The sequence below is a fragment of the Strix aluco genome, chromosome 20 (genome assembly GCF_031877795.1).
Source record: "Strix aluco isolate bStrAlu1 chromosome 20, bStrAlu1.hap1, whole genome shotgun sequence".
NCBI classification, from domain to species: Eukaryota; Metazoa; Chordata; class Aves; order Strigiformes; family Strigidae; genus Strix; species Strix aluco.
Genome location: NC_133950.1, coordinates 14622376 through 14641861, shown reverse-complemented (window position 1 = coordinate 14641861; position 19486 = coordinate 14622376). Strand labels below are relative to the sequence as shown.

Here is a 19486-nt window from a genome sequence, read left to right as displayed (position 1 = left end):
CCACACGCTCCAGTCTCCGCCGAGATGCCCCGGCGCGGGGGCGGTGGCTCCTCCCCGCCCTGAGCGGAGACAGGGCAGGGACGAGCCTGCCCCCCGCACACACACACACCTGCCTCCCGCCGCGCCCGGCCGCCCCTCAGCCGGGGATGGGGAGGACCCTCCCGCGCCGCTTACGCACTCTGCGCCCGACACGCTAGCGCCTACGGCATTTGCGCAACGGGAGCCCTCTCAGGTGCAGCGCCCGCGTTGACGACATTACGGAGAATCCGTAAGGAACACTAACCTCTTTGAGGGGCTTTACGTAAGTGACGTTCCTGGGTGCAGGCTTGGCCGCTCCTAGCGCCCGTAGCTGCGCGAGCTCCCTGAACAGCCGGGAGCTCTCTCCCCGGGCGCCGGGCGGGATTACGCAGTTTACGCAAGGAGTAGCGGCCCCAGGTAGGAAACCGGACGGGCCGAGCCGCGAAGCTTTACGTCAATTCCGTAAGGCCGCGCCGGCCTGCCGCGAGGAGGGAGGGAACGGCTGGCTCCGCGCCGCTACGGACTTAGCGCGGCAGCCCGGCATCCCCCTACGCAGTTGGCGTAAGGCTCCCTCTCAGGTGCAGGGAGGGGGCGGGCTCACGTTGCCCGGCAGCCCCAGCCTATGGGGGCGCCGGGCGCTGTCACGTGCCCGCGCCCCGCTCGCCGCTGCGGAGCCGGAGGAGCCGGACGGGGCCACGGAGCCGGGACGGGGCCGGAGGGGCTGCGCCGGGGCCGGCGGCCAGCGGGGTGAGGCGGGCGAGCGGCGGGGCGAGGCGGCGGCGGCGGGGAGGGGAGGGGTCGGGGTGGCGGGGCAGCCCCTGAGGGGAGGCGGGCGCCGGGCACCGCTCCTCCCACTGCACCGGGCACTGCGGGCAGGAGGCAAGGGCAGGACACGGCGGGGGGGATGGGAGGCGGTGCGTGAGGGGAAGGGGGGGGGGGGGGGGGGGGGGGGCGCTGCTGCGCGCGCGGAGGGGCGCGGCGGCCCTTGTGGGGGGGGGGGGGGGGGGGGGGTGGTGTCTCCGCGCCCTGAGGGGCCGCCGGCCCGCGGGCGGGGGCGGAGATGAGGGGCTCGGCGCCGCGGAGCGCGGCCGCGCTTCCGCCGGCGGAGCGGTGCGTACCTGTCCGCGGGCGCGCAGGTGCTTGCGGGGCGGGGGGGGGGGGGGGGGGGGGGAAGGTGGGGCTGCGGCCGGGTCAGCACAGCGCGGCCGCGGAGCGCGGGGAGGGGGGGGGGGGTCGGGGGGGGGGTGGGGTGCGGGACTGTGCGCGGCGGCCCCTGGCCGGGCGGAGCGGGCGGTCCCGTCCCGGCCAGCCCGCGGCCAGGTGCGGGGGGCCGCGGCCGCCATGACGCGCCCTCAGAAGTTCGCTCCAGGCCGGCGGCGGCAGCGCATCGGGAGAGCCGCGTCCTTCGGGGACCTCCGCAGGCTTCCTGCTTTGGGGGAAAATACCAGTATTTTGGGTCTTTTTATTCCCCCCCCCCCCCCCCCCCCCCCCCCTTTCTTTCATTCTGGATTTGCGTTGCACTGGATTTTGTGAATCATTAACCCCCTAATTCTTCTGGAAGTGAGAACTTTACAGGGATAACCGGGGAGTGATACGCAGGCTGCCGAGCAAAGCAAAACTTGAGTTTTGAATCAAAAGAGAAATATGCATTATCTAGCTAAATGTCTTATTATTTATTTACACGGCTCTGAAAATGGTGCCGTGTGATTTACAGAAAGTAAGAAGAAAATGTCCTGCTCCGGAGAGCGTGCCTTCCAAATACCTCGTACACAGAATACGGCAGAGCAAAAAAATTATAAAATGGGGGGTCCTGGGTATGTCCGAATTATTTTTTTTTTTTGCTGTGTACTATAGTTTGTTAACATCTTTTAAAAGTTTCATCATACTTTGTCTTGAAAACTTAGAAATTCTAAGTGTGTTTTAAGTGAAGAAAGACTGAAGTTGGCATTGTTTTCAGGAATATAAGGTATTTCAAAACTCCAGTTCCAAAAATTGCGCAATTTTAACTTAAATTAAAATAGCTGGACTATTTAACTTAATTTAAAATAGCTGTGTGTTCTAGTGAGCATTTGAAACCTGGCCTTCTAGGGTAAAGACAGAAAATTAAAATAATTTCCTTCATTAGTGCAGAATAATTTAACATCCTTGGAAAGAATGGAGAAGGAAGGACTGTTTGCAAAACTTGGTCTTTAAAGATATGGTAACCATTTTTGAGAGACTCAAAGGAAGCAAATGTGGAGGCAGAGAGGGCCTAATGTTTGCAGGCAGGAAGGAAGGAGGATGGAGCAGTGCTGTCTGTGCTTGGAGGGGAGTCCTTAAAAACAAAACTTTTGGAGCGGGAAGGGAGGAAGACCTGACGGTGTCTCTGTAGAGGCTGTATTGCTGTGTTCCTTTATTTGCACAAGGTCATAGTGCTCACATTTGCTCATAGTCTCTGAAAAGCAAAAGTGTTTTCCAAGAATTTAAATAGTCCACCACTTGGATGGGCCATCAAAAATTTGTAAAAGCTGGGATGTCGTTATTTCCTGCCCGTGTAGAGAGGAAGAAGAAATTCATGTCAGCAGACTGCATCTGGCTGTAGCTTCTGCTAAATTCCTGGTCATTTTTAGGAAGTTGGACTTGCCTCTGGAAGTTCTTGGCATGTGTCATTTTCTTCTCTCTGGAACTTTCCAATCATTTCCCTCTGCTTCATGTTGGTGTGGAATGAAAGGAGAGATGGGGAAAAGAGTGGGTAAGGATTGCTAATAGTAAGATTTTAATATTTTCAGTTTTCTGTTTCTCAGAACCTTGTCATTGACGGTGCAAGTCTAGTGCTGCTTTGGCATTTTTACTAGAATGTTTAGTCCTTGCTGATTTTCTTACTGCTGTTTTTATAAAGGGGTTTTATTTGCATAGGCTGTTCATCCAAACTAATCATTATTATTGAACTATTGATATTGTCATCTCCCCACAAAGAAGATGCTGAAGAAGTGCCAGTTCTTGCTCCGAGTGGTTGACAGGCTAAATGCAAGGTAGAAATCTAGGACTTGATTTCTTGGGGAACTGGAGAAAGATTCTGTCTAGAAATACTTGTGTGTTGGGGGCTGGGGGCAGCCCCAGGTGATAACTGGTACAAATGTTGCTGAAGAAGTGACTGAATCCAGCCTCATGGTTTGTCCTAGAAGAAGCAGTTTCAGACACAGTTGATTTCATACCAAAGGTTCAGGGACAAATGAGAAGAAAGAGTAAGCAAATGGAAGGATAAAACAGAATGTGGCAGAAGGCATGCCATGCCTAAACGTTAGGGCAGTAGTTTAAACTCTGGTGGATATGCAGATTTTGGCGACCCTTGTTTCTGACTTGTAAGCAGTTTTTTCCATGGATGTTCATTCAGTAACATGATGCTTAAGGTTGCAGAGCTCTCTTATTTTCAAGCCCCTCAGTTAAGTTTCTCAAAGGCCTGTGGGTGGACTGAGATGATTTTTTTTTTTTTTGAACTGTGAAATCCTGTTTGGAAATTTTTTAAAAAAAAAAAAAAGGAGCCTAAGAAGCTGCCTCATGTTGTGGAAAACCTCACTGTAGAGTCATAAAAGCTGCGCTTTTTCCACGTTGCTTTGGAAGCAGCTGAACTTTGTAACTTGGCATGTAAATAGAGCTCTTTGAAGAGCACATCCATGGCTGGAAAGAGTGGAGAAGGAAATGCCCTGGCTCGTTAACAAGCTTTTGAGTGTGTAAAAAAACCACCCTGAGCATGCTTGTTGAAGTATCTGTTAAAACATCAAAGTTTGCAGAGTCTTGTCCTTGGTTGTGGTGCTGTACATACACCTAGAAGTGGCCAGCATGCCTAAGTGTAAATATGAAACAGTAAAAAAAGTGGCAGTTTTGTGTTTCTATAGAGTGGGCTGGGTGAGGGAGAGTCCTTGAGGCAGTTGAGAGGAAGGCACCCAGGGATGTGTTGGCCATCTGAGGGAGATGCTGGGCGAGTGAGAATGCGGAGGTTCAGTCTACACCTCACGAGGCTAACTTTCAGCTCTTGGTGAGTTAGGATTTATGGCAGGTCTAGCCATGCCAACAGAGGACTTCAGCATAGCATTTGGGTCTCTGTAGCTTGTGTTGAGGTTGGGGGAGGGAGGACTTTTCTGTTCTGACAACATACACGTGAGGAGCACTTGGCTGATGCAGTGTCCTGGATTTGCTATAAACTGAGCAATATTGGCAAGTAAAGATTGCTTTAGTGCTGTATATGCTGCAGTGATGAAATCACAAGGAAAATTACTGTTTAAAGCAACATGAAAAACAGTTATGGATTTAAATAGCAGAAAAAAAGCAAGTCTCAAATATTTCTGTAGAAATCATAGTTTGAGCACATTTGTTGTACTTGCAGTGTGATTTGAAATAGAAACTTTGTACTTATTTAAGGAAGCATAAGCCTAAGCTGCCCTACCTGGAAATATTTGCTTATATTTTTTATTAAATAGATACAAGCTACAAGACTAGAGATAATATTTTTTCAGTTGTACTACTGCATTTCTTGGCATTTGTATAGTTTTTCCTTCTTATGTGCAAGTCTTTCACTGAGCGATGATGACAGAAAACACAGATAGTGCCACATACACTGTGTCAACTCACAGAGGGCTAGTGTTTCTATTTAACTTTTTTGAAAACCTTAATTCATGTGCCTTTAAGAAAAAGCATACATAGGAATTCTTACAAATGTTACGAGTGAGTTAATGTAAACTTCTTGCACTTTGGATGTTTGGACTTATTTTGTAGCTAAATTACCTTATGTTTCTGGTCCTCTCACTCTAAACATGGAATGGGAGAGGACTTGAGAGAATTCTTGGCCCCCACTCCACGTTGGTCTGTTGCCTTGTGTTCATACTTTTGATTTGCAATGCATATACTGACCTTCCTGGTGATTTCTTACATGGTATTGGAATGTAGGCAAGGTGCTGGTTATAGGAGAGGCGTAAGAAAAAAAATTCAGGCTATGTCATTTGTTCTGCCGTTACTGAGAGGTATGTAAAGCATGGTACTTACTGGCTGCTCTGTCCTTCCTTCTCTGCGGGCTAAAACCGAGAACTCTGAGACTAATCCCGTGTGTGGATTTTCCATGCAGCTGAGCGGGGCCGCTGTGTTACTGGGGCACCTGCACATTTGCTGATTGGCTTCTTGAGTAATAAAGGCCATGGATTATTAAAACCCGTGTCCCTGTTGGTTTACTTCATTGATTTTTCTATAACTATGCAAAACTTTATAACTTTTGTAGTAAAACATTTTCATAACATGCTGGTAAATTAAAGGTGTAAATGAATGATGAAGAGGAATAATGTTATGAAATCCAATTCCTGACTCATTTTAGGGGATCTCTTGGATTGTGGAAACTTAAGTGATCCTGCTGCATGGGTTGATTTAAATTAGTTTCTTATGTTGTGGTTTCACTTACTGTTTAAGAGCCTCAAGATGCTACTTGTGATTGACATAACAAAATGTAAATTATATGCTGTTTTACTAGGCTCTAATTTATCTGTCATAAGGTTTGTGTACCAATAGTATTAAGCTCTTCTTACAGTAATGTTTCTCTTTCATGTAATGTCTACATAGGGAATTAAATTACTCTTAATTGTATGCTTAAAAATAAAATAAAATTGGGGTGTGTCTGGCTATCACAGTAAATTAAATTTTGCTGCTTCTTGTTCTTGTGCGTTTACTTTGACTTCATTGAAAAATTAGATGTTTGAATATCTGGTTGGGAAGAACACTCCTACTAGTGGGTAATCATGAGATATCACAGAACTTGAAGAAATCTTAGAAAACAATTGATTAAGATTTTAGACCTTAAGCTTTTATGTAGTTAGTGCTGAAGAAGTGAAACAGTGATTAAAGCAGAACTTGGCATTTGGCTTGACAGTGTATGATGGTATTCTCTCGATGGTGAGAAGCTGATGTTGCCTCTTAGACATTGCCCTATAGTAGGAGCAGAAAAGGGCAAACTGGTTTCAGAGGCCTTTACTTCTCTATTTCCTCTGATTCTTGGGAGGGGAGACACAGACTAAACATGTTTCTTGTTTGACTTGTAGTACAGCAAATCGAAGTGTGAGCATAGTGTTTTAAGTATTGGGCCCTAAAGTGTCTTTAGTATTCTCTGAGACACAGGCATGATATTGCGCGTGGAAATGGCTCTCCCAGGCTGTTGGATTGCATTGACTGTGACCCTAAACAAACTCTTCCCCTAATCCTAGTTCTCAGCTGGCAGTACCTGCCTTCCATAACCAGACTACAGGGGGGTGTGAAGCCCAGACGCACAAGCTGGCCTGGAAGCAAGTGGTGTGTGTTTCTAGAAAGGAGCTTTGGCAAACCAGTCGCTGTAGAGGCTGAGGAAACTCGAGGCTTGGGAGCAGGGTCTTCTTGGGCATGCAGCACTGCTGATTGCCTCATGAGATTTTGCTACAAAATGGTTTATCCTAGCGCCAATGATATTGTGAAACTGATATACCTTTTATATTCTATATTTTAAAGGGAGTGGGGTGGGTCCTGTAACAGTGGATTGTGATAAATCATGGTTAATCTTGGAGAAGGCATAAAAAATTTCATTACTTGTTGCAGGGCTTTGGGTGGCTTTGTTTTTTGTTATGGTATAGCAGCCAAAACATTGTTACCAAGAGCCTTTTTAACCCTTTCCACAAATGTGAGATCTCTCTTGAATGTTCTCATATTTGCTCTTTAAAAAGTGTACAAAATGCAGCAAGGGAACAAGCCAGCATGCCACACCCCACTGAATCTAGTTGCCATTGTTGAAGTAGGTGATGGTCTTAAAATTGTTAGCTGGTACATACCCAAATAAAGAAGGTATTTAGCTTAAATGGTCTTTTTGGAGCCTGCTTAGCAAGATGTTGAACGGTTGTACTAAGCATATCACCCGGAGACTGGGTGAAAGCCTACAGTTATGGCAGTACAAATCAGCCCATGTAACAAACAAATTACAGCTTGTATTAAAAAAGAAAAAAAAAAAGGCATTTGCTTCTCTGCCCTATGGGAGTCAGCTGTCAAGAGTGAAGCTGGTGCCCTGTTTATCTGTTACAGAATGCAGTGTGAGCATAAGGGTCCAACGGTGTAACCTGATGTAGATAAGATGAATGGGATTGGGTTGCGGATGTTTTTATTAACCATAGAAACAAATAACATGTTATCAGTGGATCTGAAAGTGCTGACTAATGTGTGTTAACATTGAATCCATTTTGGAGTTGAATTTAAATAACAGCTATTTATGTGGTGTTAATTATCCGGTTCCAAGCCCTAAGCACAGCCTGCATGGCTGGTTTTTCCAGCTACACTCTGAGGAAGCTGGGTGATGTTCTGGTAGGTGTGTAACTGATGCTGAATCTGGGTGAAGACATCAATTTTCCAGTATGAAGACAAGAAAAATTAGTCATTCCTGGTTTTTGATTCTTCTGTGCTGATGGGGGCAGTTCTTTGTATACGGAAACTTGCTCTTTTTCTCTGGTTACGGGGTGCTATAGTATGTATAATATGACAATTTTTGAATATTTGCTTTAATGGAACAGTCTCTGGAATAGAAGGGGGAGCTGTAGGTGTATAGTCTGTGTCTTCAAGGAGTGAAGTACCAGAGAATGATGGAGACCGTGGTATGATGGGACAAGTAGGGAACATGGAGCTCCAAGTAAGATGGTTGAAAGGAAGGGGTTGCAAGGAATCCATAGAAGACGATATGGAAGACTATGAAGCACTTGTAGAGAAAACTGAGGATTGGAAGGTACCCATAAATATCTGGGAAGTGTTTAGCCCCATAATATCATATATTGTGGTAGTTGTGCACCCCAGAGCCAAGGCTGGACTGACTTTAGCAAGAGATATTTCAGGTTGGATTGTACTATGCAGGTGGGTTCTAGATACGTGACCGGCTTTTTTTTTTTTTTTTTCTTTTTATATAGAGACATGAAAGGTGTGCCTCAGTGGGGTTCTTCTGTTAAGTAGCAATAGATGAATGTTAGTTATGTAAATCCTCACCCTGAAACAAAGAGAAAGAAAAATTTGGATGGTCTCAGCTCCTGGCTTCTGCAGTTCCTTTCCTGAACTGCAAGTGCAGTGAGAACTGGAGATTCCCCCCCGCTCCCCTTAAGTAAATTAGACTGAAATCCTACCTGAGAACCTATTGGATCTGGTGGCTGGACTCTAACTAAAATGAAGGAGCTTAGGCTCATCTTATTTGCCTCATGAAGACTTTTGACATTGCTAGACTGAGAAAGGAGATCTCAGATGTAATCTCAGATACCTGCTGGAGTTATTTTGTAAATGCATATGGTACAGAGACTTAGAACATTTGGATTTCTACTCCTCTTCCACTTCCAATCCTAATCTCTTTCCCTTTACTCTAATAGCTGGTTTAGCTCGACAGAAGATGAGAGGAAAACATAAATGCCCAAGAACTGATTTCTCCCCACCTCTGCTTTGAAGAACGCCTTTTCCATGTCATAGATTCTTAGTGATTGTCATCTTTTCAGAGAGCTAAAAGTGTTTGGTAAGCAGCTATTCAATGTCCTAATGCTTCGTGATCTCTTGATTTGATGTCTAGATAATTGGACTTAACAAATAGATTAGGCTTCTTTGGTTACCCGGTCATGCTGTCCAAGTCTTTAATCATATAGAGACTTAATTTGTTTCTTTAAAGTAATCAGCTATGCCATTTGGATGGCCTTAAAGAGCGTATCACTGGGCTTGAAATGTAGTGCTGCTTATGCACAGTAACTGGGGATTTTATGTTGTGCACATCACGCTCAAGCCCAGAGTAATTGTGAGCATTCCTTCTAAAACTGGAAGCTGGTAAAAAGCCCAGTGAGTAAACTCTTCAATACCAGGCACAGAGCAACACTGTGATCCAGTGAAGAAGGTCTGGTGATTAAACTGAAAGTATTGATTAGGGGAGCATTTGGCCCCTTTTCAGGTTCTGCCACTGATTTACTGCACAATTTCATTTCTTCATGTCTGAAGTTCCCCTATAAAGACCTGAAATGTTCCCCTCTGTTACAAAAACTGTTATTTTAAAACCAGTAATAAATGTACTCTGGTAAATATGGTGACAAGTGTTCTAGAAAAGCCATAAAGGCAGGCAAATACTGGGAAGGTGGGGGGAGACAAAGCTGATAACTTCTTTGATTCTGGTGGGTGAGGGTGAAATTGGTGACTGCCAAAAATATGAGCTCAGACAAGTAGCTTGTTCTGCTCTGAGCCCACATCTGTACACACCTCCTCATCTCTACAGATGGCCAGGAGGCTGAAGAGAGAACACAGTTGTCTAAATTTGTGTAAGAGAAAAGAATCATGACTCCCACCTTGGAGGCAAACAAGAACCTCCTGTAACTGGGGTATTTTTGACAATTTAAAAAATTTGGTTGAATTTTCAGTCTTAGCAAATTATGTGAAACCGGACACTGTTTGTAGTTGCTAATTTTTTTAGATTACTTTGTATTAAAAGATGGTTGGCTGGAACTGTTTTCTTTATTCCTTCAAAACTAGCCTGCTAAGGAATAAATTTGATCTAGAAGTCTTTGCATGCTTATGCTTTAACAACTTATACTTTTCCACTTTAGATTTTGTAGTACTTCACATTTTAGAAAAAACAACTGTCACAGTCTTAAATAGTGATGGTACTATTCGAATCAATTGTGATAAAAGGCACAAAAATAAAACCAAAATATTTTCATCTTTGTTTCTGTTCCACTAACATTAATGTGGGAATAAGATTGTCTTTTGCGGGTTATTTCCATGCAGTCTGCTTTATCTTCTGGGGGAATTCAGTCACTTTTGTTAGCCCACGAGATAAGGAATATTGTTTAAAGCAGGTAGCTGGGTGTCAGCATTATATAAGTAGTGAACTCTTGACCAAAAATCTGTTTTTGTGGATGTGGCATCATGTAATAAACCAATAATAAGAGCAGTTTACAAAGTACATCTTTGACACTTCTCTGATTAACCCCTTGTCCTGGTTTCGGCTGGGATAGAGTTAACTTTTCTTCTTAGTAGCTAGAACAGTGCTGTATTTTGGTTTCATTATGGGATTTGGTATGAGAAGAATGTTGATAATATATTGATGGTTTTACTTGGTACTAAGAAAATCAAGGACTTTTCAACTTCCCATGTCCTGCCAGTGTGCAGGTGCATGAGAAGCTGGGAGGGAGCACAGCCAGAGTAACGGACCCAAATTGGCCAATGAAATATTCCATATCACGTAATGTCACACTCGGTGTATAGAGGAGGGTTGGCCAGGAAGGTCTCGCTCTTCCAGGATTGCAGTTTCAGGATTGTCTCCTCTCTGGGATCACTAGCCGGGGACAGGCTGGGCGTCGGTCGGGGGGTGGTGAGCAATTGCATTGTATTTTCTATTATTACTATTTTATTTTATTTCAATTATTAAACTGTTTTCATCTCGACCTACAAGTCTTGTTACCTGTACCCCTCCAATTCTGTCCTCCATCCCCTGGGCAGGGGAGGGTGAGCGAGCGGCTGCGTGGTGCTCGGCTGCCAGCCGGGTTTAAACCACGACACCCCTGTGCTTTGCAGACAGGCGTTGGATACTGAATGTTCCTGAACTGTGGCTGTATATATTGCTCCCCTCCACCCCAAACACTGAAGGACCTGAAACTGGAGACTTCCTGACCCTTTCAAAAACAAACCAGCAATGTTGTTCAACTTCTTGCTGTGGGTCAGGAGCCTGAGCTTCATGCCAAGTTTCAGTGTGAAACAAAGCAAGACTGCAGAGTTAAGAAAAAATTCTTGCAAGGAGCACTTATATGGAACTACTGATAAAGCTGTGACCGTTGAGGCACTGTGACTTATTAAAGCAGATTCTTAAGCAGGAAGTGAGAGATGGCTTGCCCTAAACATTCTTCAATAAATTGCAGTTCTTAGTTGCAAAACTTACCGAGTGCATAGGTGCAGTGTTTTTTGTTCCTTAATACGGCTTCTGCATTGGTGCTAAAATAACCACCTTATAAATGGATCTGCTTTTTCTGTGTTGTTGGGTGGTAACATACCTCTGTTTTGGTTCCCGTTGAGATGCTTCCAACTGTGCTTTTAGTAATGCACCTCGGGCATGGTGTCATTGTCATAACAGCATTCCACCCTCGGTGAGAAGTTGCAGCAGCACCACACGACGACGCAGTTGGTCTCTTCCTTACAGGATGATGTTGGTCATCCTTCCAGCACCATGTCTACAAAATTTTCTTTGACGGCTGTGTCAAGCTCCATTAAATTTTGGAGGGGAACAAGTGTACTGAAAGACTATTAAGGGTAAAGAGGATTCAGAAGAGTTTGCAGAGAAACAGGCAAATACAGAGTTGAGCTAAGCTGACTTGGGATCAATGAATTGCCCAGTGAGATAGAGAGAGTCCAGGTGAAACTGCCAAATGTTCCTTCAGTATTTGGAGTATCCATTTACTGACGCTTCTGCAGTTACTGCAGGGTTTGAATATCACTGTACTGGTGCTTCTGCAGTTGCTGTAGAAACTGTTGGCTCAGGCTGTCTCCTTGCAGTTCTCCTTCAGAGGAAGAACTGCTCGAGGAGAGCTTGTCTGAGCATGGGACTCAGTGGTACATTTATTGTTTTCTTTCACGCCTTTAATATAAATCCCTTGGCTAGCTTCTTTTCTTTTGCTTGTAAATGTTTGATCTGTATGTGGTACTTGCAGTAAAGGAGTTCTCTTGTGCCAGAAGAACAAAGACTTGCTTTCTGTTTGCACTGGGCACTACTGATTTGCAGTAGTCAACTGGTTTTACTGCCAGTTTTAGCAGGTGCACCTTGTCTCAATGAGTTCTCTTTGCCCTCGTCACACAGTACATTAGCAAGTCTCATGCACAGTACGTAGAAGATTGAATTCTGGCTGAGAGCTGAGCAGCACAGGGATTTGCTGTACTTCTCTCTTTCCTTTTCCCTGCTCCATTTCCATTATTTGTGCTCCTTTTATGTTGCAGTTGGACTAGATGATTGTTGTAGGTCCCTTCCAACTGAAAATATTCTACTCTAACCAAGTTTGGAATATCTTCTAAAAAGACTTTTTGTGTGCATGTGTAGCATTTGTGTTGATAGATTGGATAGTAGTTCAATAATATGCATGTACAAAATGCAGTCTAAAGTTTTGTTCATATTTCAGAATGTTGGAACAAATCAGAAAACTTGACAGTCTACGTACTCTAAAGGGACTCTGTCGTGTTCATTCACAGAAGTGTGTAGAGAGAAGGTTGTTAGTGTGGAAAAGATTGAAAAACGGTTTTTGGCTGCTCTTGAGGAAGAAAAATATCTTCCAAGTTTGTCGTGAGGTTCCAGAAACTTGCTGTTCTCTTGCTGATACGTAAAGAATGGAGAGGTTGGAGGGAAGGGGGAGAGCAGGGTGGGCCGGGGGGACGTTCTGTGCGGCTCTTCCACGTTGCACTGCGCACAGGCTGCGGTAGCGCAGAACTGGGTTTGCTCTTGCCAGTCTCTCTGTAGCAGTTGAGCACTGCAGCGCAAGAACAGCTTGCAGATATTCCAGCACAGAAGCAATTAAACAGAGTAGCTGTTAAGACTAGTATGGTGGGAAGGAGAAGAGCTGGTAGCTTTTAGACCTCTCCGTGTTTGCTGTATGGGAAACAAAATTGCTTGCCCAGAGATCCAGACATCCAGAATGCGTGAAGCCCAAGGGAAGCAGTACATGTTTGTTATGTGTGTGCATTGCTTTGCTTTTGTTTGTTTGTTAGGAGCCTAAGAGAAGACAGGGTTAGAAGGAGGGAAGTAGCATAAATAGGGATGAAAAGTGGCCTTTTGAGAGAGTTGGGCTGCTTGTAGGGATTGTCATGTTGAAGTACACACTCTGTAGTCTCCTTGTCAACTGCTATTAGATGGCTGGAGCTTAGCGTGAAGATCGAAGAGATCCTGTTAGAGGTGTATGATTTGGGTACAGGCAGGGGACATGGTGACATACACACTCCTGGTTATCCAGGAGTTGCCAATTTCTTTTCTGAGTTGTAAGAGAAATGCTGTCAGACCCTCCATCCTTTTCATTTGGTTTTGGATGTTTTAGATGGCTACCTAATAGCTAGTGTAAAGGGTGGGTTTTTTGATTGGTTGATTTTGTTTGTTTTCAAAGAGAGAAAGAAGAATTAACTCCCTTATCCTCCATAGCCTGCTCCTGTGCCACCTAGAGCTTTAGAAACACCAAGTGGCAAAGACAACTGCCTCTGTTATTTTCTTCAAAACCAAATGATATGCTAGAATTTGGTGTCCAGAGTGAGGCGCTCAGTGCTGAGGAATGGGCTGCTTTATAGTGTGGGGCTGCAAAGCTTCCCCACGTCTTGCAGAATGGCTCAAGTCCCTTGCTAGTGTCCTGCAGTGTTCTTATTTTTTCTGCCTCCTGTTCTTCCTGAGAACAGACTGTGTGTGTCCTGCTGCCTAACAAAAGAGGGACTCCATTGTCCTCTTCTGAAAAACACATATAAGGTTCCTGAGTCTGTGTCAGTTTGACTTTCAAGAGTGGAGTGCTCAAAAAATTTGATGCCTGAAAATAGGACACATTCTGAATTTGATTCCTGAGTTTAATCATGCTATATTCAGATACTGAATTGCTAATTTGAATCTCATGAATCTACAGGTAATTGTTGTCAAGCATTTACTGTAACAGTTCACCAAGCTGACCTGTGAAGGATGGTTCTGGCCCTGTGAGGGAGAGATTGAATAGCAAAAGCAGCCAGCAGTGCAGCATCTGTTCACATTAAACTAGAGAAGCCTAAGTAAAGGGTGGAAAGCTGGGAAGGGGAGCAGAGAGCATGCTCCATGCCTGGTGTGTATAGTGAATGAAAAACTTAACTACTTTTCCAAGTCCAACACTGATTTATGCTGGCATTGGGCAGGTCGCTTAAGTCATTGGGCAGTGGGGTCTCATCTAAATGCAAGCAACATAACATTTACAACTCTTACAGCAATTGGAGAAGTAATGTTTATGAAGTGTTGTGAAGTTCTTGTGCATCTAGCTAAGGTCTGATTTTTTTTTTTTTTTGCTAATAAAAGCTTGATATTGCAATCAAAAGGGAAGAGACTGAGTAATGTCTTTTAGTCTCTGCTGTTAAGTCCAGCCTGAAGATTGCTATATCCCACAGGTTCGCAGTGGAACGTTGGGCAGTACTGTCTGTCTACCGGTAGATGGAGAAGTAGTTTCCAAGATTTCTTTGGTTTGTAACTTCTGAGCTGTTTCATTCAATTTATTGTTCGTGGTGTTGCAAAAAAACTTAATCTCTTGAGTGGCTGCAGAGACAAGGCTGGTGAACTTGCAGGGATTGCCAGTTGCTTCCACAAAACAGCTTGGTGACACCTGCATATTTTGGTGAGTATCTAGTTGCAGTAGTTAAGAATGAGATCAGAGAGTCTAGAAATGTGATATATTCTTCCCATGGTAAATGGAAAAAAAATTACCACAACCACTTTGAATTAATACAGTTACGTAAGTAGTGTTGTTCAGCAAACTATGCTATTCTCCAATGGACATAACTTTGATTCCTTTATTAGCTTTTAATTTTCATGGCGATATTCCAAGAGGAAAAAACACTGCTTAAGTTTTGTTCTTAGCACAGAGATAATAAATGGAATGTCTCTATCACTTGTCTGAAACCATGTGTTGAAAGGCATGATTTTTTTTCCTAACAGTTTTGCAGAGTAATAGGACAGAATATGATTTGGATTACAGAAGACACATGCTGGGTCAGTTTAAAGTCTGCCAAGTTCTAATTTGCAGTTTCTAGAAAATTTAGAACAGAGACATCTGAGTGCCTGCAGAAATCATCATTCTAAATTTAACTTGTGGATTTTGTCTTGGTGAAGTATGAAACGGTCTGGTAGTATTTGTCCACTGAATTTCAGGAACAACCTCCTCTTGTGTTGTGAGTTCTGCACTGGTGGTTTTGGCATTTTTTTCCTGGTCCTGCAGTGTATGAGTTCTAAGTGCTTTAGAGCAAAATCCTAAGTGAAAAAGTGTTAGCCAGGTTTAATTGCTTCCTTTTTGTTTATCAAAACAAGCAAAAAGGCTTTTGGAAGAATGTTCTTTTACCTTGTCTTTGTTTTCTTTAATGTATTTCTGCAGTTAATTAACGATGAACTAACTTTTGAAAATGGTTCTCATTGACCTCTAACACTCTGTTGCAGTAAGTGTAGGAGTTTCCAAATATTGCTGAGAAAGCCCAATACAGACTTTTGTTTCCACAATAGGAGCCATGCAAAATGAGTACAACAACTCATAAATCAGCGGAGGCAAGTGCTCTTTCAGTGCACAAAGCAACACATCTATGGACTTTTTTTTTTTAAAAAAAAAAAATATTTTTCTCATTAATACAAAAGTTTCAGTTTTTAGAGTTGAATTTTGTTTGAACTGTAGAATAAACTAGACTGTCGGCATTGTAATCTGACATTCTTTTACCACTAAAAGTATAGTTTTAGACTGTGAAAACCAACCAGCTTTTCATGCTGACAGGAGCAGAGTCCAATGTCCATGTCTCTTTTGGTTCTTGTTCTCCTTGCTGTGGTATCCTGTAATAATGGTGGTGGGGCATGGACACAGATTTACATAGGTGGCTAAGCAGGCAATAAAAACGTTAAGGCTGTAATCTAGCTTGCTCATAACTTCTCACTGAGGAGTGAAAGGTTTTGTATCCTGTTGCCCAGCTTAGAGAGTACTGTCAGTTTGTATAGTAGCTAGTTTTTAATTCTGGTTTTGATCCTGCCCTCTGCATCTTGAACTGTGCGCTCTCCTACCCTGACAGGTTGTGGCTTTCCAAGTGCACCTTCTTTTGAAAAATAAAATAAATCCCATCAATGTTACTTCTAGGAACAGCAGCTTTCCTGTTATCAGGGGAACTGAAGTGGCTAGACACAAAATGCAGTTAATGGCCCAAAATAAACTAACTTAGATTGTTTTTCTCTAGTCTTTCCCCTGATAGTAATTTCAAGTGTTACTTTTAGCAACTACAGCATATGAAGGGAGCTTTGGGGAGAAAGTGAGAGTTTTGTTGTTGTAAATCGATCTCCCTGCAAAGCTGAGGGCATTTTGAATGCTGCTATTGATTGCAGAGTCTGTTTGCTTCCCTCAGAGAAAAATGGGCATGCACCCTCTTTTACACTGGAGTTGCAGCAGCTTGCTATCATGCACTTCTCTTTCCTAACCTGGATGTCATGTTATTAACCTCCACAAACTCACTAACAAGCGGGTTCCTGTGGCTTGTGACAAGCATGTTGCCTCCAAGACACTGATCGTTGATCGTAGCCTTATATTTTGCTGTTCAGAGAGGTGTTGCTTAATGTTGACAGGGAGAACAAGGTATGATGTTGATTACTTCATCGAAAGAAAACAGGGGTGAGCGGCAGACTGAGGAAGCCTTCTATTAACAAATGAAGAACTAAAAGTGTCCTCCTGCTGTTGTGAGTTAAGTGGCACACTAGAGATGGCATCATCACTTATGAAGAGAGATTAAACTAATTCATAGCCCTATAAGAAATTTAAAGACAAGAGACCAAACCAGCAAAGCTGTGCCCATGTTCTCAAAAATGACATCCAGGTGGGACTGGGAGATTTCTATTGATAGCTTCTTTTTTTTTCCCCAGATTATATGTGAAATTCAAAACATAAAAAGAAATTAAATGTAACTTTCAAGTTAAAGATCAATTACTTACATAGTTGTGTTCTCCAAAGACATTGGAGAATATGGTGCTACAGACACCTAAACATAATTTTGCTAGCTTTTTAAATTTCAATATCATATTAAAAATAAGCAAACAAAAAAGGCTGTGGAATTCATTACTTGTCTCAGGAAGTTCCGAAGGATGAGACTGACAGATATAACTTACACTGAGAAATTAATTTTTCTAACCTAGCTTGGGGTCCTCAAACTGAGCATTGCCGCCACCAATGGTCCCTGCTGAAGTTATCTTTCTTTTTTTGTTTTACATGGCTCTGCTGTGCTGCGCTAACTGGAGAGGAGAATAATAAAGGAGTTTTGCAACTGAAGCTGACAGATCTGACAGCACAGGCATGCAGTGTAGATCTGCTGAGGCAAGAAGATGCTGGATTAAGCCAATTTGAAATATTTTTAGACTTTTCTGGTTTTCCAGGGAAATAGGATTTTTTTTTTTTTTTTTAATCTTAGTTTTGGAAATCTCTAAATATGTTTGCAGCTCTTTTTCTTCCTCTTAGCCAAGCTAGGACTTCCTAGCCAAGGCATAGTTCAAGATATAAATAGTGGACTTCAGTCACTAATGTCAGACGGGCAGTTCTTTCTCTAATGCATTGCTGTGGCATTGTTTTTTACTTTCATTGTGGATATTGCTGCTAGATTTCATGCCTAAATAAACTAACTGAAATCTTTTGGTAGGATTATTGTGCATTTGAAGTAAATAATTGCGTTCTGAGGCTGAAAATTGATGGCAGCCAGGGTACTCTTCCCTAGAGAGATATCCCCATTGCTGTTTGTTGTAGGGGTTCTTGCACTGTTCTGAATCAAATTTGGTAGCTTCTGCCTGGCAGATAGTAGTTCTGCCATTCTTACTCCAAACGCTTCCATTACCGACACTCATTGGTGTTGAATACTGGTTGTTTGGAACATGTGCTTTTTAGAAACAATTCTACTAAAAATCCCCCTTTCCCCTCTTTTTTGTGTGAATGACTTATAAAATCAATTTCAAGTCAGTCATGTGGAAGATTCATTAATTAAACTGCAGGTTCCATTTTGTGGTAGCTGAGGGCTGCAGTGAGCCCTTGCAGGTGGGACCGAAGAGCCGAGAGGTGCCGCAGCCAACAGATGGGATTGTGCTCCTCTGGGCTGGTGAGACTGGACCGGTCCTACCTGCAGCGTTGTGAAGGAAGAATGTTTCAAAAGAGGAGGCTTTTGTTTCCGAAACAGCCTAATATCATAGTTACAGATTTTGTTTCAGACGCTTCTGTGGCATTACATGTTGTGACACTGAGCTTCAAACTTCCCTGGAAATAATAATCTAAGACACAAGAGAATAAGAGAGAAACAAACTGAAAATAACAGGGTTGGATGGATGAGAGATGGCAAGAAAAAAACCCTTAAAGAAGCTTTTAGTAACTTAGAACCTTTGACAAGATGTTCTTTGACAAAATAGCCAATTAGACAGGAAGTAAAAAAATTAACCTGAACTTGTTCAGTAGCGGAACTAAACCATGATAAAAGTCTGACGGAGGATGTGTATTGGCTGAGAGCACAAGAGCTCTTTGCACAATACTTACAGAGTCTAGTGGTCGTCTCTTCCAGATCCTTTTAAATCTTCTCCCTTTAATTAAAAAAAAATAAAAGTCACTGAAGCAGCAAGACTGGCATACTAGAAAATGCATTTAAGTGGAGAGTCATGAATGTTTAAACTGACTGAAAGGCAGATGTGCACAGTAGCCAGTGTGGATTTGCAGTATTGAAAATGCCAGCTTCTTTACGTATTGGCATCAGGGAAGAAATTCTAGGGGAGAAACTGTTGCTCAAATTTCACCGTTAAGGGTTGCTGAAATTTTAGTCAGAAGGATAGCATTTATTCCTAAAAACTTCTTAATGCTTTGAAATCGAAACTTTATGTGATATTCCTTGTAAGAAGGAATTACTAAATTTGTTTTATTTACAACATAGAGGTTTAGGATGCATGTTGCTTTTCTCTTTCATCTTTCTATTTACCCAGATATGTATTAGCTTGAGATGCAGAACAGGGAACGACTAGTAGAACAAATGTGTTTTGCTGTTGCCTCATGGAACTGATGTAAAGTGCAAACCACCAGTACAAGCAGATGTAGTTTTACTGTTAGACAGTTCATTCTCCAGTCTTTCTCTCTTTTTTCTTTTTTTTTTTTTTAAATTGTATTTATTACCAACATAGGGAGGGAGTGCCATGATTTCCAGCTTTTCCATGTGCCTGCCATCGGCCTCACAGTTCTGTAGAAGACACACTCTTCTTGGTGGAAGGGTGGCATCTCGCTGGCCTTTCCCCTGTCGTGGCTGTGTGTGTCGAGTGTAGCTGGTCAGCTGCAGCTTAGGTCCACCTGCAGTCTATGGGATATGAATCATAGCAGGAGAGAAACTGGGGCACTGCAGCTATTTCAGTGAAGCTGAAGGGTGCTAGGGAAGGAATGCCCCTGTTCTTAATATCTTAAACACTGTGGCTGCTTCACACTATGGTCCTGGAGCAAAGAAAGCCTTGCAGGTAAGGAGGTGGACACAAATGATATGGAAATGGGAAGTATCTAGAGGAGTTTGAAGGTCTGTGAAGTTTTAGTGTTGGGATGCGAGTACAGAACAGGGCTTGGGTGGTGAGAAGCCCAGCATGGCACTAAGCTGCTCTGTGTGGTTGAGGAGGTAGAACTGTGATTCTCTTTTGGAGAATGTGATGTAATTTCAGGCATAGATCCAGAATTTTTCTTAAACCAGCTCTGTCTCTGGGAAAAATGACATTGCA

General features: G+C 43.2%; 1 protein-coding gene across 18 annotated transcripts in view; it reads left to right on the top strand.

Moving 5' to 3' along the window:
- The first annotated feature begins 668 nt into the window (after positions 1–668).
- Positions 669–19486, top strand: part of STRBP (spermatid perinuclear RNA binding protein) — a 72029-nt gene continuing 53211 nt past the window's right edge. For 16 of the 18 annotated variants that reach the window (XR_012625878.1, XR_012625877.1, XM_074846581.1 and 13 more), the window contains exon 1: positions 673–765. The gene's annotated coding sequence lies outside the window, so the exon portion shown is untranslated. Of the gene's footprint in view, positions 766–1110; positions 1129–8396; positions 8537–19486 lie in introns of those variants that run through there. The other 2 variants (XM_074846576.1, XM_074846577.1) reach the window with 2 other exon arrangements.